The sequence below is a fragment of the Chenopodium album genome, chromosome 8 (assembly GCF_948465745.1).
Source record: "Chenopodium album chromosome 8, dcCheAlbu1.1, whole genome shotgun sequence".
In the NCBI taxonomy this organism is placed as follows: Eukaryota; Viridiplantae; Streptophyta; class Magnoliopsida; order Caryophyllales; family Amaranthaceae; genus Chenopodium; species Chenopodium album.
The window spans coordinates 38,857,196-38,867,767 of record NC_137841.1 but is presented as its reverse complement, the minus strand read 5'-3'; the positions used below and the strand labels follow the sequence as shown (position 1 = coordinate 38,867,767).

The 10,572-nt window shown below is 40.2% G+C and overlaps 1 pseudogene; it reads right to left on the bottom strand.

The window, feature by feature from the left end:
• Window positions 1-8,779: 8,779 nt before the first annotated feature.
• Window positions 8,780-8,878, bottom strand: LOC145557125 (small nucleolar RNA R71; annotated as a pseudogene).
• Between the last annotated feature and the right edge of the window lie 1,694 nt (window positions 8,879-10,572).

Here is a 10,572-nt window from a genome sequence, read left to right as displayed (position 1 = left end):
CATTCATTAAATAAATCATTTTTAGCATTCAATTGAAAGATTCTAAGTGTTATGCACTTTATCGAATAACACGGCAAAGCACATAACACTTGAGGGTAATGTAAATTAAAAAGATCATTCTAAGTGTTTAGATTTTTTTGAACATCACGAAAAATTCTTAACACTTGGGGGTAATAATGCTTAAAAAAATTTATAACTCTCGTAGCACAAGTGTCGCGCGCAACTGGAATAGTTGCGCGCGGATGTCACGCAAACAAATTTCGGTGCGTGCGACAGGCTCGCGCAACCCCATATGTTACGCGCGCCACCTGACTCTAAACTACGAACCCGGATTTTTATGCTTGAAAAAAGTTTCGACTTTTACTTACGACAAAAAGAAGGCGTTTCTTAAAAATAACATATACTCATAATATAAAAATATTAAACTTTGTTTTGAATGTTAAACAAAGTTGGATTAATTTTTTCATTTAATTTCTATTCAAGAGATTAAAGAAAAATAAAAAAATAAAAAAAACTACGCAAAGACCTGATTTCGTATTACGAATACGTAGCCAATCTTTATGATTCGGTCATATCAAAATTAAAAAAAATATATAATAAAGCTCATTTTTATTTTATTCAAAATCCAAAATAGAGAGAGACATTATTGAATTATATAGTAAAAAAAAACAGAACAAAAAAACATAGTAGTGATTACACTTTATTCGAATTAAACTATGACAAAATTGTGTAACACTCTAAGCTTTTACTATGTCCTCGATTGTCACATATGATGGAGAAGTAGTTTCCTTCGCAGTATTTTCAGAAACCTTGGAGCTCTCCCCTACACTCTTCTTTTTCACCTAAACATTGTTTTTCAATTTAGGGATTGGGGCCTTTGCAACCTGTTTTCCTTTCCCTTTGACGATTGGAGCTTTATTGCGAGTATTTGGTGAAGGTTCTTTGATTTTCACACCTTGTTGCGCGGGGTTGGAGGGAGCTTTCCTTTTTATTTCCTTCGAACGAGCCTTAGTGGATGAGAAGTCTAATTTTCTTCTCACTCCTTTGTTTTGGCCACTAGGAGGAGTAGTGGTGGTCGAATGCATCAAAGGATTAGGTGGATTACGAGCGGTGGCGGCTTTAAGTTGAGATCGAGCCTTGTTTAATTTGCCCATATCCGCCGCATTTATCCAAGCTTTGTAAAAGGAAGATAATACAATACTCGCTGTAGGATTTTGTACTACTCACCTAGGAAGACTTGACCAATATTCCATCCAACGAGGAATTCTTTCAGGTTTAAAAATCACATCTTTAGGGGCATCACAATCTTGTGGAGGAATGATTTGTTTCATCCCGTATTGTTTCATTACCCTACAAGGAAAAATATAAGTGGTACTAGATAGGCCTATAAGCCTAATATAAGGGAAATTGAAATTATTTCCCACCATACTACTTATGTTCCACCAAGGAATCACAAAGCGTATATTGGGAACCCTGTGACAGAAAAACGACGTCCATTCTTCTTCATTCTTTTGCTTGTAAAGAATTCGACGTCCAGGGAATGTCCTTACTCCGTTAGCTTCAAGATTTTGTGGCTGATCAACAATTTGCAGACGCTCCATGAGCCAAATCTAAAAAAATAAAAAAAAGAAAAAGAAAAAAATTATTAGTTTGCGATTTACACAAGCAGGTGGCGCGCTCATCAAAATCAGTTGCTCGCGCCAACCGCATGCATCACAGAAGGTTGCGCTGCTCCTTCCAGCGCAACTTCATGACCTGCGCTGGAATACAACGTAAAAAAAAATTAAAAAAAAAAGACGTACGTGTAATAGGAGTGGACTTCCCGTGAAACCGTTTTTGTTAGGGTCTCCTCTAAGGCGATTCAAGCATAGAACTTTTTCTGCTAACGCCAAAGGAGCGGGTAAATGACATCCCTCTATTTGCTCTACTATGGACACCGTGGAATAATCTCCATATTCTTTGCCTGTCCTAAGTAAACAATTAACAACAAGAAAATAACATAAAGAACGAATTTTAAAGCGTTGTTTAGTCATGTTGTCACGAGGGGCGACGAAGTGTTCAATAAATTGGATCAAATTCACGCCTTCTTCACTTCCAATGTTAGTCATATCATTATCAGACAAACCAAAAAATCTTTGGAATATAGGTTTGGAATCCGACAAGGTAGGCGCATAGGTCACAGGGAGAGTGTTTGTAGGAAGCCTAGCAAGGCCTCAAACTCACCAGGAAGTGGGACAATCTCGTCCCCTTTAAATAAGAAAAGATGACGGTTAGAGTCCCAATGGTTGACGGCAGCATGAAGAAAATCAAAATTGATCACTAGTTGCATATAGTTCAATAAAGGGTCTAGGTGGTAAATTTTGAAGGCTAGTTTATCCTCGGTTGAGAGGGAGGTGACCCAATGCGTCAAGCGTTGTTCAAAGGTTTTCACCATTGTTCAAATAAAAAAGAAAGAGAGGGAATTTAGAGAGATTAATTCTTTTTAGATTCTTATTACTAAGCGAATGAATACGAGATAATTAAAAGCCTACACGGAAATTGCATTTAGATAGACCCAAAAAGGGAAAAATTTTGGAAATTTTCGCTCAAAGGAAAGTTCACCGGCAGGAGTTGCGCGCAACTCATGAGTTGCGCGCGGTAATTGCACGCCTTTGCTTTGTCGCGACATGTGAGTTAGGATAATTTTCGTATTTTGAACTACATAATGACGGAATCCCATGAGATCTTAAGACAAATCATACGCTTACCTTTTACTAACTTTTGTGTCCTTTTCTTTAATATTTTCTTATTTTTTTCATATTCTCTTTTTTATTTTCCTTTACTTTCTTTTTATGTTTTTCCTTTTTCCTTTCTTTTTTCTATTCCCTTGTTTCCTTTTTGATATTTTTTTCAAGGGGGTCAAGTCGGGAACCTTTCCCTCCCTTGGATAAATTTTTTGCTTAGAAAAATTTTGTAAATTTTTTATAAAAAAAAAAGAGAAAAAGGTAAAAAAAAAATAAATAAAAATAAATAAATAAATAATAAAAAATGTACACATGGAAAAAAAAACAAAATGACATATATACAACAACTGTGTCATATGTACAACAAAAAATATAAACATTTGTTTTCTAAAATAAAAAATGTGTGTATAAAGAATGTCAGGATGGTCGGCGGCTCCTAGACGGCTGCTGCACATCCTGCAAAATCCGAGCGAATATTAATACATAAAATAGGTGATAACTTCGCTAAAAGAAAAATAAATAATAAACTTACCGCGACCATCTGATGATCACATCATGACAAAGTGAGGAGAGCTCTCCGATAAGCAGCTCGGAAAGCGCGCAAAGTCCTCACCATGTCGTTCACGATCTGTTGCAGAACCTGTTCCAAAAGACAAGGAAGGTTAGCAAAAATGTATATTAAAATATATATATAAATACATATGCATAGGGAACATACCCACTCAACCGTCTCAGGAACGAACGGTATCCCCTCCTCACCCTCCGCTGCTGAAAGGATCTCACGAATTACCGATCCAATGGCATCGGTATACGTGACCTCCGCTATAAGAGGCACCCAACCACCTAGCTCAACCCGCAGAAAAATACATAAAAGGGTCAAAGTTCCGAAAAAATAAATATAAAAAGCAAAAGAGAAAGTACAAACCGGAACAAAAGCTGGGAAAGGAGTCAGCTTGGATGCAATGAAAGTCGATACGATGCGTCCGGCAGCACCAGCTGCTCCGCTGGATAACCAAGGATCGCCTGATCTCGATCCTCGGTAGAGAGCAAGTCTAGACGTAACATCCTGATCAGAGGATCCACGAGAACCATGGGCTCCTCGAATGCAGACTGCCAGAGAACACGCTCGCCTAAAAACCAAGCGGTTGTCCTCTGAAGGACTGGAAGTCCCTGATAAAGAGCTTGGAAACGGCAACGAATCATGCCGGACCGGACAGCCTCAGGGACTCCGACGATCAAACTACAAGGACGGAGATCAATCTACAAACACAACCACATGAAAAATCGTCAGAAAATAAATAAAATTAAAAGATGCACAATTAGTTGGAACATTCACCGACGCACGAGTCGCCGAAAGGATCCTCTGGCAAAAGTCGCCGGCAGAAGTGGCTCGTCTCTTCTTAATCATGACCAATCAATGGCCGATAGGAAAATGAGCAGCCCCAAGCATCCTAGGGGCTAAGAAACGCAGGTACGAGTATCCCTACGCCTGAAACCGAGAAAGGATAAGCCTAAAGGAGAAAAGCAAAAGTAATAACCGAAAAGCTTAAAATACGTACCTCAAGGATACGACCATGCCACGTAATGGAGATCAGAGGCACCTAAGTAGCTTCCGAGAAATCCATCACCCGTGTCGCCTTGCCCATAGCTGTAAGCATACGGGCATACGACACCTCCGCCTAACTCAGGTTACCTACTTGCCCCAAATCACATAGGCAAATAAGTAACCCAATGGTTAAACGCTTTCCTCGATCACTCAAGATAGATACGGAAAGAACGTGAGCAATGTATATCCGAGCCAGCTGCTCAGGTGTACACTGCCGATAAAGCTCATCAGCCGACAACTCGCGGCAATAACCGAGTACGGACAAGACTGCGCGTACACGTGAAGAGCCGACGCAAGACGGTCCCCCACAAGGTCGTGCAGTCTCTCATCTAACCCGTTTACGAACTCTATGGCTACGTGCTCGCCTCCAAAAAGAAAACTAGTAATCATAGAGAAATCGAAAGGGGTAACTGTTATCTCTCCCCATTGAAAGTGGAAAGTGTTGGTGGAATCCCATCAAAACTCCAGCAATCCACGAAGGAAAGCTGACGACGCAGGCTGACTCGATAAATCCCGAAGAGCCTCCACCTGAGAGTCGATCCACGAAAGCGCCACAATCTCCTTTGCCACCTCAGGCAAACTCTCAAAACGGGATCGCAGGTCACCAGAGCCGTATAAACGCATGCTAGGCTCACTCTAAGGAAAATAAAAAAAATTAATAAAAAAGGAGAAGAAACAAAGAAAAAGAGAAAGAAACGAAGGCGCGAAGAACTCACGATGCCGCGCCACCCTCTGATCAAGATATGATGGTCTGGGGGCCACTTAAGGACCCTAGGGTCCAAGTTAAGAGGAGCCTCCCAAACCACATCCTCCTGGCGCCGTTGATTGGCTGCGACGCGCCGCTCTCAAACCACCTCTCGAGGACGGGTCACCCTCTTTCGAGGGCGAACCGCCTCGTCAGGACCCCCTAGAATCTCCTCAACATCGATGAGTGGAGGCGAGTCCATGCTATGATGGCTAAAGTTTCTTTATTAGTTTACTTTATTTCCTAAACTAAACTAATACACGTATTCTAGACCCGTTTCGGCAGCATAACGGCTCTGATAGGGCAAAACACAAAAATCGAATGCCACCCATACTTGGGGGCTACGATACCTGCAGTTAAACTCAGTAAATGGGGGCATCTAACACCCATAAAAGCAATCCTATACCAGTTTCAACTAAGTATTCAAGGGATTGTATTTCAAAATCTCAAAGAATCAACTACTCCTAGACGAATAACAGTAATATAAACAAGATTATCGTCTACCAAACAATTTTGAAGTTTGAACATGGCAAAAATAAGCTAAGAGTATGTTTTACGCCATTTTTCAACAATTCAACATTTGCAAAAAGGAATTATGAAAGAAATATTGGTTCCATCACTATAATCTACTTCATAATCAGCAATTAAAACCAAAATGAGCAAGAAAAAGCAATAAAATCAAGCAAAATTCGAAGAAAGAGAGCAAGAACGAGCTTGAACAAAGAAATGCTCAAAGAAGGTTCAATACATAACCAGTTTTTATGAAATTTGTGCAAAACACTCCTCAAACATAGTATAACAACATGGAACAAACAATTTCAAGAATAATGGACCGAATTGAAAACCCCCAAACTCGAAATTTAGGGTTAAATGGTTCAAAAATCGTCCCAGTTAAGCTTAAATCAAACGAAATATAGCAAAAAAATAACATTGGATTATGGAAAATATGAATAAAGGACGAGATCTACTTCCTTTAGCTTTGAAAAACAAGAAAATCCGAGCTTCCTAGAGAGAGAATGGGGCGAAAATGGCGAAGAAAGGAGAAAGTAAGAGCGAAATGAAAATCGCGCTCAGCGATTTCATTTTACTGACATAAATGTCGCGCGAAACTGAATCTGTTACGCGTAACATACCAGCGCAACTCAGAACGATGCGCGCGCCTGGCCAGCGCAACCCATTGAGTTGTGCGCGGATACTGGTCACTAAAATGACTAGAATCTTGATTTTGATCCGTTTGATCATTTTTCAACGGTCTTTGCTCATTATTAGACGTAATGGCGCGTAAAATATCAAAATCTTTTTAAATTTCTTTGCATATTGTAGTTTATTTTCTTCTTTGTTAGTTTTTTGCATCATTATTTGATGAGTGTCATTTATGGCACTCATAGGGTAGTCTTTTAGGGTATTTTCTTTCCCCTTTTCATGCTTTCTTCTCTTATTTTTGGTCCTTTTTCCTTTAGTTTCTCTTTTTCCTCTTTTCTTTACGATTCTCGTGTTTTTATCGTGTTTTCCTTTATTAGTCTCTTTTTCCCTTTTATTTCCTTTCTTTGTGTACTTGTGTAGGTTATGTGAGAATCACTTTGGCAAAGGATTCAATTTGGGACTTTAATGATCAAGCAAGGAAGAAGCATTAGGCTAGAGAGGGCTTAGAGAGGGCTTGGAGAGGCCTCGGAGAGGTTTCCAAGGCAAATCCAGCAGGCCGCAGGTGCGGGTCATCTTGCCGCGGGCGCGGGCCCATGTTACTCAAAATTGCCAAAACTTGGCAGGAACTTGCCACGGTTGCCCCGCGAGCTATCCGCGGGCGCGGGTAAAATGGAGAGGCCGCTCCATTCAGAGAGACCGCGACCCCCTGATCAGGCTTTGGGAGCAGGGGATTAGCCGCGGGCGCGGGTTTCACTGCCGCGGGCGAGGATCTCTATTGCCGCGGGCGCGGGGTCTGCCCAGATAGCCCGCGGAGGGTTCCGTACCCATTTTTCCGCGGGCGCGGGTCTATCGAGAGAGGGCGCGGGAGCTGCCAATTTCTTCTTTGCTTATAAATAGAATTGTATTTCCTTTTTGAAAGGGGACTTTTGATAATTTTCATTAGCTTAGTTTTAGAGAGAGAATCTAGAGAGAAGTTAGAGAGAAGTTCTTGGTTTTGGATTTGTAACTCAACATTTGATCAATCAAGTTTGGATTTCTTCATTTTCAATCATCAATATTAGTGAGAATCTCTTCCTTCTTTCATCTTTTACTTACTTGCTATTTGATTTTTGCTTGTTACTTGTTCTTCTTTGGATTTGAATTTGATATTGTTGATTATTTTTTATTTCTCTTAGATTTTGATATAGAAATGAAGATTAAAGCACTTTCTAGTTATTTGTTCTTGAATTTCACCATGATTAGTGAGTAGATTAGTTGCTAGGGAAAGGGGGAAGCATGTTTGATTAATGAAATTGCTAGTTGATGCTCTTTTATTGATTGATTTCTTGCAATTAAATTGGTTGACATAGTTTTGCATGTGATTGATTAGACTAGGAGTGATCAACCTATAAGATTAATCTAGATTGCATTGCAACTCTTAATGACATGAACAATCGAATTGAAAGTTGCTCTAATTGATTGGGTTTGCTTGTGATTCTTCTTGATTTGCCTTTCATAGTGACACCTAGATTGGCCTATAGGAGATAGCATTTGAACTCTCTTGATTGCTACTATTGTTTGTCCATTGCAATACTTTAATTAATTGATTGAGCTCTAAACTAGCATTATCATTGAACTTGCATGTGGAACCCATATCCCTAGTATTTAGACCTTTGTTTTACTTGATTAGACTTGCTTTATTTTACCATAGTGCCAACCATAATATCAACTCCATCTTCGAGGTAGCTTGACTTAGACTCTAGTTTTCATCATGTCATTCCCTAGGGATCGACCCTTAACTTGCCCTATATTCATATAAGGTTGGTTAGGTGTTTACAAATTTTGTTTGACTTGGGGAAAGGGTAGATAACGACATACATTTTCCCCCTCGTCAAAATGGCGCCGTTGCCGGGGAGTGCTATTGGTGCTTAGCTTTTGTTGTTGAGTCTACTTCATTTTAATTGAAAAAATATATATATATATATACAAAAAGATTTTGTTTCTTTAGGCTACACTTGTAGCCGTGCTACTAATATTTTCTTTGAAGTTTTGCATGCATAGAGCTCGTGATCGATCCATTGTGCCTTTTGACCCGGAAATTGAGAGGACTCTCTCAAGAAGAAGAATAGCTAATCGATTCTCCTTGGGGTATAGTTTTTCAAGTGAAGAAGAGATTGAAGAAGAGCAAGGCATGGGAGAAAATCCGAGAGTGGCCTTGAAGGAGCTAGGAATACCCGGTGCTTATAGGTTTGAGAGCGGCATAGCTCCGCCTACAACACCGGCAAATGATTTCGAGATTCGGCCGGCCATGATCACCTTAATTGAGAGGAGGCAATATAGTTGGGCTAAGAATGAGAGCCCGTTGAACCATCTTAAAGAATTTGAAAAATATTGCAACACCATCAAAGTCAACGGAGTTTCTCAAGAGTTCATACGCCTCAAGTTGTTCCCCTTCTCTCTCATAGGAAGATCCTTAGAGTGGTTAGATAAAGAGGTGAAGCCCAATTCCTTGAGAACATGGGATGATGTTACAAAGGCCTTCTTGTCCCGTTTTTACCCTCAAAAGAAGACGGCGGAGGCAAGAGCCTTGATTCAAGGGTTCAAGCAAAGGCCAAATGAAAGCCTTTACGAAGCATGGGAGAGATACAAAGAGTATCAAAGGGAGTGCCCTCACCACGGAATCCCAACATACCAAGTGGTCCAAATCTCTTATGGCGGTTTAAGTCCCCAAGGCAAGTCATGCCTTGATGGGGGGGCCGGGGGTCCTATCATGAACAAGACCGAAGAAGAAGTGGTGGACATCATTGAGGACGTGGTGACGTACTATAGAGATTGGTAAGATGGGGAGAGAGACTCTTCAAGCAAGCAATCTTCATTATACTCGGTAGACCATTTAAATGCGATCAACAACCTTTCCTCCCAAATGACAAACTTGGGAAAGGAGATGACCGCAATCAAAGCCAAGTTGGATAGCACTTCTACTTCATCCCAAGCTACGAATCTTCCCTCCCAATTTAAAGGGAGAGGTACTCCTTCTAACTCTCAACCCCCTCCCTCTTCATATAATATGCCTATGGGTTGTTTGTTTTGTGATGCATGTGGATCGTATGATCATGACTCTAATAATTGTCCTAATGAATGTGTTGATGAGTTTGATAACAATGAGAGTGAGCATGTGAATTATGTGTCAAATAATAATGCTCAAAGGTTTGATAATCAAAGAGGTCAATGGAATAGGAATTACCAAAACCAAGGCAATTTTGACAACTATAATCAAGGTGGTGGTTATAGAAACCAAGGGAACCAAGGTTTTCGTGGTAGCTATAATAATCAAGGTTATAGTGGCCAAAATCAAAGCCAAAATTATGGTAATCAAAACCAAGGTTATGGAAATCACAACCAAGGTAGTGGTAACCATAATCAAGGTGGTGGTAACCATAATCAAGGTTATGGACAAAATCAAAATAGGGGTACTTGGAACAATCAAGGGAAGGGCAATTTTCAAAATAATGCTCAAAGATGTCCCCCACCCGGATTTGTTCCAAGGACTCAAGGAGAAAATTCCTATTCCCAACCTTCTTCACCTAGGACCAATTTGGAAGAAATAATTCAGAATCAAACCAACTTGTTGAACACATACATGGCCGTTAGTGATAAGAAGTTCAATGAAATGATGACCCACAATAAAATGCTTGAAAATCAAATTTCTCAACTTGCTAATGCTTTGAAAGATCATGCAAGCCCTTCTTCTTTACCTTCCCAAGGTCTTGATCCCAAGAAACACGTGAATGCTATTGTTACTAGGAGCGGTAAGGTTCTTGAGGAGAGATTGCCTAGGAAGGGTGAGGATAAGGAGATTCCTAAGAAAGCCTTGGTTGAGAATGAGGGGGATAGGGCATCATTGGATGAGGTTGTGGTTGAGACACCTAGAGAGGTGAGAGTAGAGAAAGAAATTGTGAAACCCAAGCTCCCTTACCCACAAAAATTCATGAGACACAAATTGGATGAGCAATTTGGGAGATTCATTGATATGCTAAAACAACTTAATCTTTCTCTACCTTTTACCGATGTGATCAACCAAATGCCAAATTATGCCAAATTCCTCAAGGACATTTTGAGTGGGAAAAGGACTTGTGAGGTTGTGGAAACTATCAATTTGACCGAAAATTGTAGTGCTATCATCATGAACAAAATGCCACCCAAATTGAAAGACCCCGAAAACTTCTCCATCCCTTGTGCCATTAACAAGATGCAAATTGATAATGCCTTATGTGACTTGGGAGCTAGTGTTACCATAATGCCATATTCGGTTTATCAAAGGCTTAAACTAGGGGAACTCTTACCTTCTAACATTACCTTGCAATTAGCCGATAGGT